This window comes from Aquarana catesbeiana, linkage group LG06 (genome assembly GCF_042186555.1).
Source record: "Aquarana catesbeiana isolate 2022-GZ linkage group LG06, ASM4218655v1, whole genome shotgun sequence".
NCBI classification, from domain to species: domain Eukaryota; kingdom Metazoa; phylum Chordata; class Amphibia; order Anura; family Ranidae; genus Aquarana; species Aquarana catesbeiana.
The window spans coordinates 355,097,261-355,119,549 of NC_133329.1; the positions used below are offsets into that span (position 1 = coordinate 355,097,261).

General features: G+C 41.7%; 1 protein-coding gene across 2 annotated transcripts in view; it reads right to left on the minus strand.

The window, feature by feature from the left end:
- Positions 1-22,289, minus strand: part of PSMD14 (proteasome 26S subunit, non-ATPase 14) — a 140,246-nt gene that overhangs the window by 27,071 nt on the left and 90,886 nt on the right. The window lies entirely within an intron of this gene.

Sequence of the window (22,289 nt, forward strand, 5' to 3'; positions counted from 1 at the left end):
TTTACTTCTGTTCAGAAATAGTACGGGGGAAGAAACAAACAATTGTCGCTTCATGTAAACATCTGGACATTTCGATTAGAGAGGCAGAATAAGGACAGCACGCTCATTTCTATTAGAATATACATTCAAAATCTTCTTTTTTGCTGAGAAACAAACAAAGCTGTGTCACCTTAAATGCCATGCCTCATAATAATACATCAATACATGATTAATTGATTGATAACACATCACACAATCATCAATAAGGACTTGGCTTGTGCACAAACGATCTTGATATAGAATAACATTCAGTATAAACCTTCTGTGTCCATACAACTTTCTATTCAACACGTAAAGTGGATATAAACAAGAAGTTTTTTTACCTTTTTACTTTCTGTGCATTAAGGTAAAAGACTTTGTTCTTTGCCCCACCTCCCCCCCCCCCCCCTATACTTACCCGAGTCCAATTTCAATCCACCAATGTGCACAAGAGCAGTGTCTCTCTCTCTCCTCATTGGCTGAGAGGCAGAAGCAGCAGCCATTGACACAAGCCATTGTGTCTTTGGATCAGGGCTTAGGAACAAGCACGCAAGAGTGCCCCCATAGCAAGTGGCTTGCTTTGGGGCACTCAGCAGGGAGGAGGCGCCAGAAAAGGTTCGGCGAGGAACCCGAGAAGAGGAGGATCAGGGCTGTGTTGTGCAAACCTATTGCACAAAGCAGGTAAGTATAACATGTTTATTTTAAAAAAATACATATTGTAGGTTAACATTCACTTGAATTTTGTTCTGGCAAGAGGCGCGGTTAAAAAGTAATAAAACGAACAAGCCTCTGCTGTCAAATGCAGGCAATGCCTCGTGGGATGTGTAGTTTCGCAACAGCTGGAGGGCCGTAGTTTGAGGATCCCTGGTCTAGATAAAGCAGACCTGTCTACGAAATGCACCCACACTATTTACGGTTCGTATGTACAGTATATACATAGAAGAGTAACAGCAGAAAAAAGACCAAGTGATCCATTGAGTCTGCCCCATTTTTTGGTTTGCTGTCCATTTTTGTCTGAATATAGATCTAGGTTTGTCCCAAACATGTTTCTACTTACTGTTGACTGACTCGCTACCTCTTCTCTGAGTCTATTCCAAGCATCAAGTCAAGAACATGGGAAGTCATGTTCCCATGTTCTTGATCTTAGGTTTATATTGAAAATACTGCCCTCCTGAACCTTAATCACCCCCTTTGACGCATTTAACGGTTTCAGTCAAGTCTCCCATTTCCCTCCTTTCCTCCAACTGTACATATTAGGTTCCTGACATCTCTCCTTGATATGTTTTATCCCACAGACCAGTCACCATTTTTGTTACCAGTCTTTGGAATTGTTCTATGTTATCAATATCTTTTTGTAAGTGAGGTCTCCAGAACTGGACACAGTATTCTAAATGAGGTCTCCCTAAAGATCTATTTCTATTTTAAACTGAATGGGTTGTTTTAAAAGAGGTGGGGGTTTACAATCACTTCAAATAGAACAAGACCTAGTACAGAGTCTTGTAGTACACCTCTAGTGACTGATCGCTATTCTGAATGAATGTAATTTACAACCACACTCTGGTATATATCATTTAGCCAACTGCATATCTGCTGACGTTATTAGGCATCATTTTTCACAGTGTAGTGCTTACAAAATAACCTGTACAAGGTTCTAATGCATACTTAAGCTGATTTCACTAGGGATTTGTTTTTAATAACTATAATTTTTAAGCGGAGAACAGCACTGTGAGGGTACATACCGGTTACTTTATGTGAAACTCCTCACAATTATTCTTGTTGAATAGACTGTGGATGTAAATCCTAACAAGACTTTCTGAAGCACTGTGTGTCAAACAACTGCCATGTTTGTTTCACCTATAAAATATTGCTTTCACCGTTTAGGCATATCAGTGCAAATGATTTCCTGTTTCCTCTTTGCAGCCACTGCCGCACTTTAGCAACTGCTGCACATCATTGCTCAAGGCAGGCTTCCCAATGGTGACAACAGTGGAGAATTCTTGTGCAAGGAGCAAAAGGTACTGCCACTTAAAGTCTCTGCTGGAAACACATGTGAAAAGGAGCAGGAGGGTAACTGAAAGACATGACCAGAACAGTCATTCCATAACAGGAAGTACTTAAACAAGGAAGATGACCCATATTATTTTACTATAAGACGTAGAGTTAAGGCGATTGAAAAACAACTTTTGAAACAATGCTTACATTTATATGAAATTTCTGTGTATTGATTTACATTAACCTTAATGCAGCACTGTAAAACATGAAACTGAGTGCTGAGGGGCACTGAATAATTCTGTTCAATATAGTTGTCTGTCCAAGGTATCGGGGGCCACTTGGGTCTAAGAAACCATTATTTCTGTGTCTATGTTTGAGGAACCTTCATTGTTGCTGCTCGGTCAGATTTAGGTGAAATATGATTGTTGAAGTATAGCTTTGGGGGTACATGTGTCTTCCTACAGCTCTGTACACAACAGTTATGCCGCGTACACACGGCCGGACTTGCTAACAGTCTAAACTCCGTCGGCATTTCCGACGGAGAGATTTAGAACATGTTCTATATCTAAGTCCGTCGAAAATGCCGACAGAGAAAGCTCCCATCGGACTTTTTTTGTCGGGAAGTCCGGCCGTGTGTACGCGGCATTAGCCTCACTTCAGCCTGAAATGGCTCAGGAAAAGCTAAACAATGCAACGAACAGCACAATGAATGTTCAAGTGATGCTGACCCTCTCTTATTGTAATGTCACTGCTAGCTGAAAAGATTTGTATTTTAGCTCAGTGACCTTGTATTCTAACGATATTCATATAGGGAGGAATGTCCATTCAGTGAGTACCAATTAAAGTCTCCACTTCTTTGAGTGATATACCAACATGGTAAAAGAGCAACTGGATGCATATAAAGCTGAACTCTAAGCAGATTCTAAAAGACACAAATGAATGCAGCTCTGTAATCATTACATGTATTTTTTAAATGCAGTTTAAGTACCTGCTCTTGACCTTTCATCAGTCTCTTGCAGTCCCTGTACAGAGCTGGAGTGTGACAGAAAGAAGTAGCACAAGCAATCAGTTCATGTGCAAAGAAGAAGGATGCGCGGGGGGGGGGGGGGGGATAAGAGGGGGGGGGGAGAATAAGGGGGAGAGTAGAGAATAAGAGGGGGAAGAGAGAATAAGGGGGAGGGAGAGGAAGAGGGGGGGGGGGAGAGGAAGAGGGAGGGGGGGGAGAGGAAGAGGGAGACAGAGGGAGGAGTAACAGAAAGAGCGACAGAAAGATGAGCAAATTACTGTAGATACTTGTCAGTTGCCTGAAATGGGCACAGCTTTACTAAGGGAGAATCCACACCTGCAAATGCACCCTGCCAGCGATTACATGCGAGTACACCAAGGGGGTTTCCTGCGATTAGCTGCGAGTAGGCAGCACGATTGAAAGCAATGGGAGGTTGCTGGCTCTCGCAGCTAATCCCACCCACTCGCATGTGATTGTTCATGCTGTGATCACATGCGAGTGGTAAAAAACCTCAACGCAAAATTCACTATCTACTGTGATAATGAAAATGAAATTGGGATAAACAGGTACTTCACCTGAGACTATATGGATAGAAAACATAAGGCTACATTAAAACAGACTAAAAAAAAAAAAAAAATGTTCAGGTATAAACCATTTCCGTAGAAGAAATGACAACTAAGCTCTTAGAGATTTAAGGATAAGTTCACCTTTAAGATCATGTTACACCCATATTTACGGTGTAACATACTTCAATACACCCACCTCCCACACTTCCCACTCCGTGACACTGGGTGGGGGATCTTCTTCCCGCACCCGCTGCCACTTTTTGAAAAATAGTGGAGCCCTGCACAGCCACGTCATTTATTCACAGTTTCCTGTGAATTAATGAACTACATGTATTGTTAGCCAATAAACTGCGAGGGTGCTGGTGAGCGCTCTCATAGTTTATGGATTCTTCCTGCAGGTCGGTAACTGTATGCCTGTATGGAAGGAATGGGCAGACAGGTATAAGTCTGCAGTGTCCTGGCATTGCTCCCACAATCTGCTGATTGCAGGTGCAATGCTTTACAGGCTGCAGTTTAAAAATAAATAAATTAATGCACATTTTTTTCACCTGCAAGGTGAACTTATCCTTTAAGAACTACATAACACCTATGGTATATAATTCACATCATTCAATAGCTTTAAACTTGCCGCATTAACATTTTTTAGTCATCATCCTGCATAGCAGCACTCTACATTGCCATCATAAATTGAATCACATTTGTACTGTAGAACCAATTTTATATTTTGTACGTATTCTCCGTTCTTCCTTTTTTTTTTTTTTTTGCTTTGTTCTAATATTATTCTAAACTTCTGGACTCATTTTATTTTTTCTATTTCTCATAGAAAATGAGAAATATAATACATTTTTCTGTTGCCAGGCTCCCTCGGTTCATACACATTCTTAGATGTGTGTTTGGGTGAGGGTATTGACTTTCGCATGGAGAGGTGGGCATTGATTTTAACTTGGGTTGCGCCTCGCCTCGTTCTGCTTGCTCCTGTTTGGGGGATTGATTGAGGACTGGGTGGGTGGGTTTGGACAAGCTTCTGCCTGGGCCTCTCCAGGCTTCATCCTCACAAAGGTGTGTGCGAGGCTACTAGGGTCTGGACCAAGATGACATTGCATGCCGATGTAATTGCTGGCATTGGCGCCTGGTTGGGGCTTCAAATAGAATCAGCTGTGTGAGGAATAGCAGGACCTGAAGGAGATAAATATTGCATCTAAATTTTACAGCTGGATACTGTCTTGCAATTGGTATGGGGTTGTGGATGGTGCCGCGTGTTATGTGATACCTCTTGAAGGGAGGTGGGATACAGGCTTAGAGGAAGTGGATATATTGTGGTTTCCTGTGCTGCATGGGACAATGTTTGGTGTTTGGCCTACTATTTGGAGAGTGGATTTTGGATCTTGGTTTTGAGGAGTAGTTGGTGAGTTGCCGTAGATGGGGGTTTTCAGCAGGGGTGCAGAGGTTGTGGTGGTGCTGAGGAAATGGTCTGGAGGGTTTGTGGTTGGATGTTACATGGGGAGAATGTTGGCTATATGGTTATGGGAATCTGACTGGTATAAAGGTGGGGTAACTGTATAGGATAGTTTTGTTAATGGATGGAGGCGGGGTGACTGTTTGACACGGGCTTAGGGAGTTTATATACGTCATGGATGATATGGATGGAGATTGTGCATGGGGGCTAGGGTAGGCTTTAGAGGTAATGTCAGGGTTTTTTGGTGTTATGGGGTGAGTTTGGGGATTGTATAGGATAGGGTGGTAGGATTGTTATTGGATGAATGTGGGATAAGTGAAGGATGATTATATGGGTGGGTGATGCAGATGGATCGGGGTGGTGCTGTGAAGTGTGGAATGGTTGAGGATGTGAGTGGTAGGAGTTAGGTTGGGAGTTGTAAATTATATGGGAATATATGTATGAATAAATTAGAATTCTACCTAGATATCAATCTGTATTTCCAGATGGATGTGGTTGTGGCCAAATTAAAAATCTGTGACAAATTAAACCTGTGGGAGCTCAGGCTCAAAATCACTGACAAACATGGATTCACATAGAAGTGATGCGAGAAACCGCATATGATTTAGACAGGAATCGCACTGCATTACTGTTCAAAACGCATGTAATTCGTTGTAGTGCAATTTGCGCCCGTTCACCTTATATGGACGCAAAGCGCACCCCAAAGTAACGGTACAAAGTATTGGTGAGTACCTAACCAAAAGCATCAGTATTCGCACTTGCTCTAGTGTATGTATGTATAAAATATATACCGCTGGCGACAAAAGCGAGTACGCCCCCTATGTGAAAATGTCCAAATTGCGCCCAAAGTGTCAATATTTTGTATAGCCACCATTATTTTCCAGCGCTGCCTTAACCTTCTTGGGCATGGAGTTCACCAGAGCTTCACAGGTTACCACTGGAGTCCTCTTCCACTCCTCAATGACGACATCATGGAGCTGGTGGATGTTAGAGACCTTGCGCTCCTCCACCTTCCGTTTGAGGATGCCCATAAGATGCCCAATAGGGTTTAGGTCTTAAGACATGCTTGGCCAGTCCATCACCTTTACCCTCAGCTTCTTTAGTAAGGCAGTGGTCGTCTTGGAGGTGTGTCTGGTCGTTATTATGTTGGAATACTGCCCTGCGGCCCAGTCTCCGAAGGGAGGGGATCATGCTCTGCTGCAGTATGTCACAGTACATGATGGCATTCCTGGTTCCCTCAATGAACTGTAGCTATCCAAATGCTATCCAAAAGCACTCATACAGCCCCAGACCATGACACTCCCACCACCATGCTTGACTGTAGGCAAGACACACTTGTCTTTGTACTTCTCACCTGGTTGCCGCCACACACACTTAAAACCATCTGATCCAAATAAGTTTACCTTGGTCTCATCAGACCACAGGTTTCAGTAATCCAAGTCCTTAGTCTGCTTGTCTTCAGCAAACTACAGACTTTCTTGGGCATCATCTTTAACCACTTGCTGACCATAGGACGTCCATGGACATCCTGGGTTTGTGGGGGTATATCTGAATGATGCCTGCAACTAGAGACATCATTCAGATATTGCCGTTTTCAGCCGGCGATTCCCTACACCATAAGAACGATCATATCGGCGGGTCAGCCGCTTGATCGTTCTTACGGGCAGCGGGAGGGGACGTGTCCCCCCCCCCCTCCCGCCGCCCTCCGGTGCTTCCTCCGACTCACCTCAGCGATCGGGGAGTCGGAGAGCGGATCCGCCGGCCCCGGATGTCGATCATAGAGATTTCCGGCGGACCAGATGGTCGCCGGAGTCTCTATGATCGTTCGGAGGACGGGCGCGATGTTATGACGTCACGCCCGGCCTCTGCATTCAAGAAAATGGCGCCGCTTCGGCTGGGAAGCGGTGATCATTTTATTTTTATTTTTTTTATTTCAGGCTTCCCAGCCTAGTGGTGAGATGTGGGGTCTTATTGACCCCATATCTCACTGTAAAGAGGACCTGTCATGCCATATTCCTATTACAAGGGATGTTTACATTCCTTGTAATAGGAATAAAAGTGATCAAATTTTTTTTTAAAGTGTCAAATTAAAATTTTTAAAGAAAATTAACAATTAAAAAAAAAAAAATGTTTTTAAAGTGCTCCTGTCCCCGTGTGCTTGCACGCAGAAGCGAACGCATACGTAAGTCCCGCCCACATATGAAAACAGTGTTGAAACCACAGATGTGAGGTGTCGCCGCGAACGTTAGAGTGAGAGCAATAAATCTAGCCCTAGACCTCCTCTGTAACTCAAAACATGTAAGCAGTAAAAAATTTTAAAGCATCGCCTATGGGGATTTTTAAGTACCGAAGTTTGGCGCCATTCCACAAGCATGCGCAGTTTTGAAGCGTGACATGTTAGGTTTCTATTTACTCGGCGCAACTTCATCTTTCACATTATGTAAAAAAATTGGGCTAACTTTACTGTTTTGTTTTTTTTTTAAAGCATGAAACTGTTTTTTTTCCAAAAAAAAGTGTTTGAAAAATTGCTGCGCAAATACCGTGCGAGATAAAAAGTTGCAATGACCGCCATTGTATTCTCTAGGGTCTCTGCTAAAAAAACATATATAATATGTTTGGGGGTTCTATGTAATTTTCTAGCAAAAAAATAATGATTTTTACATGTAGGAGCAAAGTGTCAAAATTGGCCGGGTTGGTAAGTGGTTAAAAGAGGCTTCCTTCTGGGATGACAGCCATGCTGACATCAATTTGATGCAGTGTGCGGCGTATGGTCTGAGCACTGACAGGCTGACCCCCCAACCCTTCAACCTCTGCAGCAATACTGGCAGCACTCATACGTCTATTTTCCAAAGACAACCTTTGGATATGGCGCTGAGCAGGTGCACTCAACTTCTTTGGACGACCATGGCTAGGCCTGTTCTGGGTGGAACCTGTCCTGGCAAACTGCTGTATGGTCTTGGCCACTGTGCTGCAGCTCAGTTTCAGGGTCTTGACAATCTACCTATAGCCTAGGCCATCTTTATGTAGAGCAACAACTCTTTTTTTTTCAGATCCTCAGAGAGTTCTTTGCCATGAGGTGCCATGTTGAACTTCCAGTGACCAGTATGAGTGAGAGCGATAACACCAAATTTAACACACCTACTCCCCATTCACACTTAAGACCCTGTAACACTAACAAGTCACATGACACAGAGGAGGGAAAATGGCTAATTGGCCCAATTTGGACATTTTCACTTAGGGGTGTACTCACTTTTGTTGCCAGCGATTTAAACATTAATGGCTGTGCTGAGGGGACAGCTGTTATACAAGCTGTACACTCACTACTATACATTGTAGCAAAGTGTTATTTCCTCAGTGTTGTCACACTGAAAAGATAATAAAACATTCAGAAAAATGTAATATATATATATATATATATATATATATATATATATATATATATATATATATATATATATATATATACACACACACATACACACACACACACACACACACACACACACACACACACACACACATACACCCCACCCAATTTATACGCACGGCATTGAAAACTCGGACATTGGAATAGGATTTTCTTTCATAGAAAGAAAATTAAAAATATAGAATTTAACAGAACAACAATGGAAATAGGAAACTACGTAAACATAGGTCTAGATGGGTTATTCAACTATATCTGCAATATTTTCCATATGTAAAATGTGCATGAATTTACATTTCTACAATCAGATTGTTTTCATAAACAGCATTTTTTTAGTAGTTCAAGTAAATATGGCCATTCTTTAAGTAAGCATAAAACAAGAGAATCAGCTGGCATTACTATAGCAACAGCCTTAACGAAGCCAGTATACTAAACAACCTGGGATGTAAAATTAGAAGCTACAACAAAACAAAGTGTCAGTGTGTGTAAATACATATACACAAACCAAAAATATATATACAGTCAGGTCCATAAATATTGGGACATCAACACAATTCTAATCTTTTTGGCTCTATACACCACCACAATGAATTTGCAATGAAACGAACAAGATGTGCTTTAACTGCAGACTTTCAGCTTTAATTTGAGGGTATTTACATGCAAATCAGGTGAAAGTTGTAGGAATTACAACAGTTTGTATATGTGCCTCCCACTTTTTAAGGGACCAAAAGTAATGGGACAGATTAACAATCATCCAAACTTTCACTTTTTAATACTTGGTTGCAAATCCTTTGCAGTCAATTACAGCCTGAAGTCTGGAACGCATAGACATCACCAGACGCTGGGTTTCATCCCTGGTGATGCTCTGCTAGGCCTCTACTGCAACTGTCTTCAGTTCCTGCTTGTTCTTGGGGCATTTTCCCTTCAGTTTTGTCTTCAGCAAATGAAATGCATGTTCAATCGGATTGGGGTCAAAACTCTTTGGTTGCTTTGCAGTATGCTTCGGGTCATTGTCCATCTGCACTGTGAAGCGCCGTCCAATGAGTTCTGAAGCATTTTGCTGAATATGAGCAGATAATATTGCCCGAAACACTTCAGAATTCATCCTGCTGCTTTTGTCAGCAGTCACATCATCAAATACAAGAGAACGAGTTCCATTGGCAGCCATACATGCCCACGCCATGACACTATCACCACCATGCTTCACTGATTAGGTGGTATGCTTTGGATCATGAGCAGTTCCTTTCCTTCTCCATACTCTTCTCTTCCCATCACTCTGGTACAAGCTGATCTTGGTCTCATCTGTCCATAGGATGTTGTTCCAGAGCTGTGAAGGCTTTCTAGATGTTGTTTGGCAAACTCTAATCAGGCCTTCCTGTTTTTGAGGCTCACCAATGGTTTACATCTTGTGGTGAACCCTCTGTATTCACTCTGGTGAAGTCTTCTCTTGATTGTTGACTTTGACACACATACACCTACCTCCTGGAGAGTGTTCTTGATCTGGCCAAATGTTGTGAAGGGTGTTTTCTTCACCAGGGAAAGAATTCTTCGGTCATCCACCACAGTTGTTTTTTCCGTGGTCTTCCGGGTCTTTTGGTATTGCTGAGCTCACCGATGCGTTCTTTCTTTCTAAGGATGTTCCAAACAGTTGATTTGGCCACACCTAATGTTTTTGCTATCTCTGTCTTTTTTCACTGATTGTGGCAGCTCTTTGGATCTCATATTGAGAGTTAACAGCAACAGATTCCAAATGCAAATAGCACACTTGAAATGAACTCTGGACCTTTTATCTGCTCCTTGTAAATGGGATAATGAGGGAATAACACACACCTGGCCATGGAACAGCTGAGCAGCCAATTGTCCCATTACTTTTGGTCCCTTAAAAAGTGGGAGGCACATATACAAACTCTTGTAATTCCTACACCATTCACCTGATTTGGATGTTAATACCCTCAAATTAAAGCTGAAAGTCTGCAGTTAAAGCACATCTTGTTTGCTTCATTTCAAATCCATTGTGGTGGTGTATAGAGCGAAAAATATTAGAATTGTGTCGATGTCCCAATATTTATGGACCTGACTGTAATATATTTATTTTTATTAATATGTGTATCCAAATTTACATTTGTATTGCAAACTTTGTATCATAGGGTGGTTTTATTTTATTGCATGTGGGTGATGACATTTATATATTTTCCTACAGTATTATATGCCAAAAATAAATAAATAGATTTACTGATATCTAGCGCTTTAACATTTTGTGGGCAAAATAGGTGTTAATTACACCACAGCAAGATGCAAAAAAAACACCCCAGCGGGTGCTTAACAGTCATGTTCAAGGATGCCTTTTATGTTCTTTTTTTTTTTAAATAAATAAAAAGGGTTAATAAGGTAGTTAAAAAAAAAAAAAAAAAAAAAAAAAGATAAACTATCTATACTGTGACAGAAATATTTGCAAGTTACATGATTACCATCCTTCTAGCAGTGTTTTACCCACCAATATGCAACAGTAATGCCTTGTTTCCACTGAGCGGATCGGTTCGGTACGGTACTCTATTTTGAGTGTTTCCATTATGAAAGAGGCCCATACAACTGAACTGAACCACACCATTCTGGGTCCTGCTTCAGATGTGGGGCCATAGGAAATGGTACGGTTCGGTTAGGGCTACGATACATTCCACTGATTAGCGGACGTGTGACGCCATGCTAGGCATTTTTTCTAAACCCACGTATGGCCCCTGTCGGTCTGACTTGCAGTGGAAACGCTCACCTGAATAGGCCGGACCATTCCTGGCCTTCCAAACTGTACCGTCCCGAACCTATCCGCTCGGCGGAAACGAGGCATAAGTATCTCTCTCTCTCTGCATGTGTAGGACCAGTCCTTGGGATAGAAGGTTTGTTCAATCCAGAAGGGCCCACAGAGAATCTGCCAGGAGTCTGACCTTTGGGGGCCAGTTCGGTGCAATGGGAATCACTGGGATGCTCTTCACCTCAGTCCTACAGGAATGAGGGAGAAGCTAGAGAGGAAATGGAGGTGTATTAGATGGAACTGGTCCCACAGAGTCACTAGAGTGTCCACTGTAAAGGCCTGAGAATCCCCAGATATTGCGACCAACCTGACCAGTTTGTTCAGGGTGCAAGATGAGCCTCGTTCAGTGTCCCCCACCGGTGGCAAAGAAGACCTTCCAGATAGACAGCCCATTCCCTCTGAACAAGATGCTGAAGTCTGAGAAAGTACACTGGCCAACTTTTCATGCCTGGGAAGTGGATGGCAGACAAGGCCAGAAGATGCAGATCTGAACAATGGATAATCAAGTCCACTTCCTAATAACTTCTAGTGCTTCTGTGAAGCAAAAAGCCTGCATACACTTCTGAATAACTGAAATTTACACACAGAAGTGGCGCCTCAAGAAAGGAAGCCACTGTTGTCTTTTTAACTAACCCAGAGTACTCTGGGGATCACTCATGTATTGCATTACAATTAAGGCCTCCATGGCATTTTATACATGCATCAGTACAGCATACTGCAGTAGAATTAACATGCACATTTTCATAAATACAATTGTTTTTGCAATTTATTATGCTTACACTCTCCATCAGTGCTGCCTCTGCCTGAGACCAAAGGGTGTGAGGGGCAGGGTTATCCATCCCTTCCACTTGCTGTGTGGAAGGGCCTAGAGCGAGTTACAAAACTGCAGTTTATAGAATTCACTGCTGTGTCTCACTTCAGTGGGTGGGGCCTATTTAAAGGAAAGGCCTTTGCAGCGCTGTTGGTGAACAGTGCTAGGTGGGCAGGCTGGTGAAAAGATGACCGATGTGTACATATAAAATTGGGGAGGGTGGAAATGTGAGGGCAGTTGCCAAGGCTGACCAATGCACAAAGAAATTGAATGGACTTTCTCGGTACTGATATAATAACAAGGTTAATTTGATAAAATACAAATTTTATTCTATAACAATATACAGACAATGTTTAAAAAAAAGGGGGAGTATATACAAAACAAAATATAGTATACACCACAAAAAAACTAACTAATAACAGGCTTCCCTGGTATAGTTTCTGTTAAGGTGGGGTATAGATATTCCTATACCGGTTTCGCGGTGTAACAGCTTCTTCAGGAGGATAGAAGGTCCGGATGGACCAAAACACGGCTAACGACAGAATCCCGTAAATTTCCCCCTTGGCAGACAAGGGGGAGTGCAAAGGACCATCTCATACTAAGATATGTTAGTAGAAGAGATTGCTGGGGCTGGATGTTATGAGAGGCGGAAGGGCTTGGATACAAAGGGGCACCGTCCTGGGTGGCTATCCGATTAGGCAGGAGACACTGAGATACTACGGACAAGGTGACTGGTCAGTCTACATGTCCCTTCAATGGAGGAGCTGACTGAGAAACCTTCCGCTCGTACATCAGCCCCGCATGGAGAGACGCTGCTTTTTTTAAACATGGTCTGTAAATTGTAATTGAATAAAATTTGTATTTTTATCAAATTAACCTTGTTATTATAGCAGTACCGAGAAAGTCCATTCAATTTCTTCGGGTGCTCATGTGCATTGGTCAGCCTTGGCAACTGCCCTCACATTTCCACCCTCCCCAATTTGATATGTTAATTTGGATGATGGTACTTCTTTATTGTATTTAAAATTGAATGATATGTGAGGCCATACTCAACGCTTGACCGATTGACAGTCGCTAGGGGAATGTGTCAGACGGCTGGATGAGGTCATCACTATAGCGCTGTGGTCTGAGCCTAGAGAGCGCAGGGAGAGGGGCAGAAGCAAAGACACTGCTGCACAAGATGCAGTAAAATGAAAAAATAAATAAAATTTTAAAAAAAATTTAAAAAAATAGAAAAAAAGCCTCTGCTAATAAAATAAAAACTGGTAAAATCTCTGTTGCAGCTGCATTGTTATTGTTTTTATTTCTTTTAAATTGTTTTTTTGTAATACAAATTATATATTTAAAAAATTTTAAAAACAAAAAAAAAATAAAAACCCCAAAAAATTAAAAACAAAACGGATTATTATTAAGGCTATTTCAGTTTACATCCACAGTCAGGGCCCATTCACACCAATTCTATGCCAATAATCCATAGTTTTTAATAGGCCCAGTTAAAGTCTAAGTTCACCTTTACATGTTTCACCCATATTTAGGGTGTAACATGTAACATGTTACTATGCAGCATGCTCCCCCTTTTCCCACTGACAGCGGCCAGGGGTACTTCTCCCTGCAGCCGCCGTCACATTTTATAATCAGCAAGGCTCCACCCACACAGCCATGTTATTCATTCACAGTAATCTGAAAGAATAAACTACAAGTCCAGTCTGCCACAGCGGCAGGTAGACTTGTAGTATTAATGAACTTCAGGGGGCACTGTTCAGCACACTCCTAGTTCAATTACACTGCCTATAGCTCATGAACTGTCCACTCGTACAGAGGTACAGGCAGAGAGCTTTAGGCAGTGTGTGCAGGAGCCTGACACTGCACCCTCAATCCATTGATCCCAGGCGCAATGCTCTGCAGGGTCCTGATAAAAAATAATGCACATTTTTTTAATCTGCAAAAAGATGTGCAATTATTATTTTTTTTAAGAAAAGTAAACTTAGCTTTTAATACCAATGTGCTGCATTGATGTGCATTGGGTGAAAACAGAATATGCTGCATTTAAATGCAGTGCAATGGACTACAACTTGCCACTGCACACTACAGCATGAATTAAGGTAAACCCAATAAAAAAATGCACATTAGGCAACACATTAAAAATAATTGTATATCAGTGCAAGTCAACTAAAGTGCATTTAATATGCATCAGCGCATGCTAAACTAAACGCAAGTGGTGTAAATCCAGCCTCATTAAACTAGTATGCTAGTCACAATGCCTTATAAGTGGACAAATGATAAGTAGATAAATGAGGGGGAGCATTTACAAGTTCATATAAAATTCAAATATGATATGCAAATCCAAAAAAAAAAAAAAAAAAAAAAAAAAAAAAAAAAAAAAAAAAGCTAAATATACAATAGCAGCTCAAAACGCATATTCACTGAAATTTACAGCTGCTCCTCTAACATTGACAACCTAACACCCTTGTAAGAATAATATTCGCCATCACTAGGAATCTTTCAGCTTTCTACGATTGCGATCACGCTATTATGATAATTAAAAAAATATAAAAAGTCGTCCAATTTTTTTCAGTTCATCATGTGCCTCCAGACTTATGAGGTCACAGTTGTAGGAGAGAAATTATAATAAAGCCATTAGCAAATCAGGCTAGCTTTGGAAAACCCTCCTGTTAACGCCTCATGAATCGGCAGAATATGAGAGTTTATAATTTTGTAGTCTTGTTAAAATTATGTTAAAGGTCTGTTTGCTTGTTGAATGCGTTTTGTGGGTGTAACGCTGCCTATTTTATATGCTCGGTCTTTAATAGCACCTTTGGTCTACATGTAACTCGTGGATCAAAACACCACGCTAAAATAAGGGTTGATGATGCTATTTAAATGTGTGATTCCCGCTGTCTTCTTGTTAGAAGATTTAATATAATAGAAGACCTTGTCTGTTTTGTAATTAACACATCTTTACTGCAGAGATATTTGGAAGCGATTGCTGTGAATATACTGGTTAGTCAAATAAACAATCACACTCACACACTCACCAATTTTCTGTTATCAGACAAATTTGTGATTTGTACACATTATACTCCAGATCAACAAACTGTGATCTAACAGCCAAGTAAAAGATACACATTAATACAGCCCTTTTCTTCCTGGAAATATGTATTTTTTCTGACCTTGCAAACATAATTAGCTTGTGGGATGTGTGGTTTCAGTAGCATGGCTGCTGTACTAATTGCAACTCTTGGAATTAAATACAAAATATTTGGAAGCTGTCAATAGAAAATAGAAGCTGCATCTTTTTTGTACATCTGTGTTAGTTTGTGAAATCATTATGGCTTGGAAAAAATTAAATGGGAAAAAAAAAAAAAAAAAATGGACAGAATTTCTTGTTCATTTCACAAAACATGGCAGGTGACTGGCCTATGGAATGTTCAAAATAAATATTTTTGGGGGAAAACATAAATAGATGCTTGGCTATTTTTAAACAATACAACCTTACAAAGATTTTTTTTTTTTTTATCATCTGCTTCCTTTATTGTATTAAGTATGTTGGCTTTCCTGAAAGCATGTGATCATAATATTTAAATTATGCTTCCACCTTTGAATACAAGCTCAGTAATTACTAAAGCACAAACACGATCAGTTTACACTAATAATGGTGTTCCTTCTATTTTATTCTATTGTAAAATAAATAAATAAATAAAATAAAAGAAGGCCATGTGTTCGGAACCTTTAAATATCATTTTAAAGTAGTATTAAACTATGAGCGTTTGTTTTTTTTAAAAAAAACATTTGGCACTGCTGCTATTCACAGAATGCCTTGTATTTTTAAATGAATAAAGGCATTCTCTGTTTAGCCTAGGTGGAGATCGTGTCACCATCCTCCTCTCCACTTCATCCAGAGAACACCTTGTTTTGAATAAAAAAAAAAAAAAAAAAAAAAAAAGAAGGTGTTCTGTGAATGGCGGGAATGCCATGCAAGCGACCCTCCTTCAGTCAGTGTGTAATGGGGAAAATACTTAGCACATCAGCACATAGAGCAGGGATATGCAATTAGCAGACCTCCAGCTGTTGCCAAACTACAAGTCCCATCATGCCTCTGCCTCTGGGTGTCATGCTTGTGGCTGTCAGTGTCTTGCTATGCCTCATGGGACTTGTAGTTCTGCAACAGCTGGAGGTCCGCTAATTGCATATCCCTGACATAGAGGATCTATAGTAGCACCAGCTACAGTGATTGTCAGCTTCCTCGGCACCCCCGCCCGCCCCCAAGCAGAAAATGAGCGATCAAACACTGCTGATTGCTCAGTTCTCCCCTCCAAGCAGAAACTGTCACTCACTGGCTCTCTGCTCTGCCCCTCTGCAGATTGCTGAGAGAAAACTGCTGGTCCATGCATCTAGGTCAGTGATGGCGAACCTTGGCACCCCAGATGTTTTGGAACTACATTTCCCATGATGCTCATGCACTCTGCAGTGTAGACGAGCATCATGGGAAATGTAGTTCCAAAACATCTGCAGTGCCAAGGTTCGCCATCACTGATCTAGGTGGATCCCTGCCATATGGTAAGGATCTTTTTAGAACCTGGACCGGCTCTGTTACATCAGCTGACAGCAAGCTTTAGCCTGCTGTCGGCTGAAAATGGGTTAAAGGAGTGCAGAACTAAGTGCACTCCTGTGACCTAAAGAAGAAGAATAACCAATATAGATTTGGCTATACTCCTTTAATATTTACATAGGTCCAAGCTGGACCAATGTGATTACGCAATAAAGATTACACCTGGAGTTTAGCTTTAATGCTAAATAGAATAATGCAGCGCTGTATTCTTTAACAGATCTGTAACAGATTTTTTTTTAATGGAAGCAATGTGAGCACCTGAATTTGTAACTAGAACGAGCCTTTTGCGATCCAATATACCAGGGGGTCTCCAAAACTTTCTAAACAGAGGGCCAGTAGGAGTAAAAAAATGCCTCGGCATCAGTGCTCCATCATTGGTTTTAATGGGAGGAATAGTGCCTCATTGTTGATATCAATGAGAATAGTGCCCGTTGTTGATATTAATGAGAATAGTGCCCAACTGGTGTCAGTGGGGGGAATGGTGCTCCATCACTGGTGTCCGTTGGTGGAATAGTGCCCCAAGGGCCAGATAAAAGGCAAGCAAAGTGCCACATCCAGCTCCCTGGCCACAGTTTGGAGACCACTGCAATACACGATCCAATATACTGGGAGAGGAGGGAAAACGACAAAGGAGCCAGTTAGTTGTGCTGCAGTGTTCAAGTGCTAAACATACTGATAGGAAGAGAGAGCACAGTGACAATGAGATGAGCACATCAGTGCACGGCTTCTACTTTCACTCCCCATTCACAGACTGGGGGAGGGACAAGACCTGTGAGTGTTCCTTAACTGCAGCAGAGAAAAAACAGATCTTCAGGTATTTGTGCATTTTGGCAGACTTGCCAAGCAATGCACCCAACTTCAGCACTGCAATAGCTGCAATGTCCTTCCTTGCTGCCATTGACATCTTCACCTGGTCTTTTTTCCAGCTTCAGTGTCTTCAGTCATCTTGACTGGGCAGCCCTGGGTGATGGAACTCCCACAAATGGGGGGAGATGTCGGTATTGTACACAAAACTGCAGCACAGTATACATTCACCATTAAAAAAAAAGGCAGAGAGGCTTTTTTGGTATAAGAGATAAAAACTGTGGATAGAAAAGGTCTACACACCCCTGTTAAAATGTCAAGTTTCTGTGATGTAAAAAAAAAAATGAGACAAAGATGAATCATTTCAGAAATTTTTCCACCTTTAATCACCTATAAACTGTACAACTCAGTTGAACAACAAACTAAATCTTTTAGGTGGAGGGAAGTAAAAATAAAAAAATGAAATATGGTTGCATAAGTGTACACACCCTTAAACTAATACTTTGTTAAAACACCTTTTGATTTTATTACAGCAGTCTTTTTGGGTATGAGTCTATCAGCAAGGCATATCTTGACTTTTCTTTGCAAAAATTAGGATTTTTTTCTACAGCTTACCTGTAAAATCCTTTTCTTGGAGTACATCATGGGACACAGAGTAGCCATAATAACTAACTGGGTTATATGCCACCTATTGGTGAATGGACACTGGTAAATCACTGGTAAATCAAACAAGAGGTCCTCCCCTATCTAACCCCTCCTGCACAGGAAGCACCTCAGTTTTGTAGCAAACAAACTTCCCAGACAAGATGGGAGGGATCTCTGTGTCCTGTGTACTCCAAGAAAAGGATTTTACAGGTAAGCTGTAGGAAAAAAATCCTAATTTCTTTATCATACATCACGGGACACAGAGCAGCCATAACTAACTGGGATGTCCCCAAGCAATGCTTTTGAGGGGAGGGAACCCATTAAGACCAAAGAAACACCATTAGAACAGGATCTATATTGCTGCCTGCAGTAGTACACTGTGTCCAAATACAACATCCTCCTAACATTCACTTGCTAAAACCTAGTGAATGTATGCACCGAAGACCAAGTAGCAGCCTTGCAAATCTGAGCCATTGATGCTTGATGATCAACTTCCCATGAAGCACTCACTCTTCTGGTAGAGTGTGCCCTTACTGGAAAAGGCATTCATACGTCTGAACAATCACTTGGCGGTAATAGTCGACTTACATGCTGACTGCCCCTTCTTGGGACCTTCTGGCAATACAAGCCAGTCTTCCGCATCATTGATAAACTAGCAGATCCACTGAAACATTCAACCTGGATGCCACCTGCCCTTCCTGGGCTCTTCTAAATGCACAAATCAGGATTCCTGACCTGTGCCAACAACTCAAGTAGACCCTGAGCGTCTGAACTACCTCTAGAGTAGGTAGCGATCTTTCTCCTGTCGACTGTGGGATTAGAAGAAAAATATAAATATAACCACCAGGAGCCAGGCATCCAATGCAGCCTCTATGCTGCCTAAGGTCTCTTCCATACCTGTGTGACCCGTCCTGCAACTTGGGACTGCAAGGTCGCCTGAGAAGTCACACCCCATGATTTCCAATGAGTAGCCTTCACATCCGTGCGTCCTCATGTCGCAGCGACCCCAAAGCAGCCACTGGACCACTCCAGTCCGACCTTGGCACGACTTGAGGTCTACAGACCTCAAGATCACACAGGCACTGCTTCACGTCGCTGAAAATCGCATTAAAGTTGCAGCCAAAATGTGAGACTTTCAAATCACACAAGTGTGAAAAGGGAGCCAAAAGCGAAGCTCCTGCGGACCCAATGTATGCTATTCTAGAGACACAACTCCTTCAAGTGCACTGATGCCCATGTTCTTCCAAGCGCGCTTATGTCACATGTATGCATGCAACATCTATGCAAAACGTGTTTATTCAAGCATGCGTTTAGGCAACAAGCATGTATACTATGCTGCACTTGGCCCCATACTAGCTTTTACTAGTTTAGCACCTGGCACCATACTATTTTTGTGCCAAATGCACAGTATTCTGGAGACCCACCACTTTAAAGTATACTGCTAGGGGTGTATCGACTTTCCGTTATACAGGCCCCCCCGATTAAGCAGTATATAATTATGACTTGTCTGGCCACATATTTCTCCCATAGCAAGTACTTGCACTTCACTAGTAACCATGGGTTGGTGTTATGTCTCCAGAGGCCCTACCTGGTATTCCCAGGATCACATGACTAACATGGCCACCCTTCCGCTTCCTGCCTATATAACAATAGACCATACTGACCGACCTGCGCCCTCTAGTGGCTGGAGGAGAAACAGCAGCCCACACGACTAAGAAGTACACAGCATGATTAAACAGCACACTGCCCCCAGTGGCCACTGGGAGAACAGTCAGATCTCGCTCTTTTTTTAAAAAAAGAAAGAGAAACTGCAAAGATGCAGACTTACCATTCATGCTGCAGGACTCTGAACATAACAGAAGTCCAATCTTCATCCATCACGACAAGTTTGATCATAAAAGACCTTCAGAGACTGGGTCCCCCTTAATCTGGGGTCCACTCCCCTGGACCTGTAATGCACCCTGCAGGAAAGCATCTTGGTCAGAACAAACACAGGTTTCCATTACGCAGAGACCAGCGTCATAAGGCAGCATTACAGGCAAAACCTCAAAGAATCTTCTCTCCTTCCAATGAGGCTCGGGTATCATACATTTTGGCTGATAGCTTTTTCAAATGGATCCGATTGAAGTCCACGATTCCTAATAGAACCGTCCAGACCTCCAAGGAGCATATGTCACATCAGTGACCATCCACCTAACAGACACTGGCAAAAAAACGGAGGTACTTCCTGTGTAGGAGGGGTTATATAGGGGAGGACTTCTTTGATTGATTTACCAGTGTCCATTCGCCAACAGGTGGCGTATAACCCAGTTAGTTATTATGGCTTCTCTGTGTCCCATGATGTACAATAAAGAAACACTCCAAATCTATCAGATTGCGAGAGCATCTCCTGTGCACAGCCCTCTTCAGATCACCCCACAGATTTTCAATCGGATTCAGGTCTGGGCTCTGGCTGGGCCATTCCAAAACTTTAATCATCTTCTGGTGAAGCCATTCTATTCTTCATTTGGATGTATGCTTTGGATTGTTGTCATGCTGAAAGATGAAGTTCATCCTCATGTTCAGATTTCTAGCAGAAGCCTGAAGGTTTTTTGCCAATATTGACTGGTATTTGGAACTGTTCATAATTCCCTCTACCTTCACTAAGGCCCCTGTTCCAGCTGAAGAAAAACAGCCCCAAAGCATGATGCTGCCACTGCCATGCTTCACGGTGGGTATAGTGTTCTTTTGGTGATGTGCAGTTTTGTTTTTGCTTCAAAAAGTTCAACCTTGGTTTCATCAGACCAGAACACATTTTCCCACATGCATTTGGGAGACTTCAGAAAAATTTAGCTGGGCTTGGATGTTTTTCTTCAGAGGAAAAGGCTTCCATCTTGCCACTCTACCCCATAGCCCAGACATATGAAGAATACAGGAGACTATTGTCACATGTATCACACAACCAGTACTTGCCACATTTTCCTGCAGCTACTTTAATGTTGCTGTAAGCCTCTTGGCAGCCTCCCTGACCAGTTTTCTTCTCATCAATTTTGGAGGGACGTCCAGTTCTTGGCAAAGTCACTGTTGTGCCTTATTTTCTCCACTTGATGACTGTCTTCACTGTGTTCCAGGTGTATCTAATGCCTTGGACATGCTATTGTACCCATCTCCTGACTGATACCTGATGCTTTGGAAGCTCTCTGCGGACCATGGCTTTTGCTGTAGGATGTGACTAAAAAAATGTCAGGAAAGACCTACTAGAACAGCTGAACTTTATTTGGGGTTAATGAGAGGCACTTTAAATGATGGCAGGTGTGTACTGACTACTATTTAACATTAGTTTGAATGTGATTGCCTAATTCTGAACACAGCTACAACCTCAGTTATAAGAGGGTTTTGCACACTATGCAACCACATTTTTTTTTTGTCTCATTTTTACATCACAGAAACCTGACATTTTAACAAGTGTGTAGACTTCGTGTACGTACCTTCTTCTGCAATAAAACCTGCTTGCTAGCAATGTTTTTTTAACACGATTTTAGTTTCACTTTAAGGTCACCGATAATTAAATCTAAATTCTAATATTGCTACAGTGTCTGAAATTTCATGTGCTCATAAACATCACTACTGTACACTTGCATACTACAGCTGGCTATCTTAATGGATAGACTGTGATGATTTCACTATGATAGCTCAGAAGCATTATTTCTATTCTCCCACTCTTTTTATGAGCTCTAGGATACAACTGTTGTACATCTTAAATGGTACCATTTACACTTTTGTCAGACATTGCTTGACATTTTCATTGTATGGGGAAGGAAAAAAAACAAACAAACTGCCTGCTAGCAATGTTAGCAATCCTAGACTGCTATGTACAAACCTTGTTTTTTGCTGGCACCCAGAGACATAACACCAACTTAGTAGTAATCGAGACAAGTCACAAGGCTACAGAGGAATTCCAGCAGAAAATAATGGCAAGTAATTTATCGCTTCTCACAGCATTAAAAGAATGTGACACAAACGTTACAACAATGAGTACAATCTACTGGAGTGTGATAAAAGTCTAGAACACAAATAAGCAGGACAAAATATTGGAGAGAGATATAATCTGTACACTTTATAAAAAGGGACTTATTTATATAAACTGGTTTGGGGGCAGATTAACAACTCCGT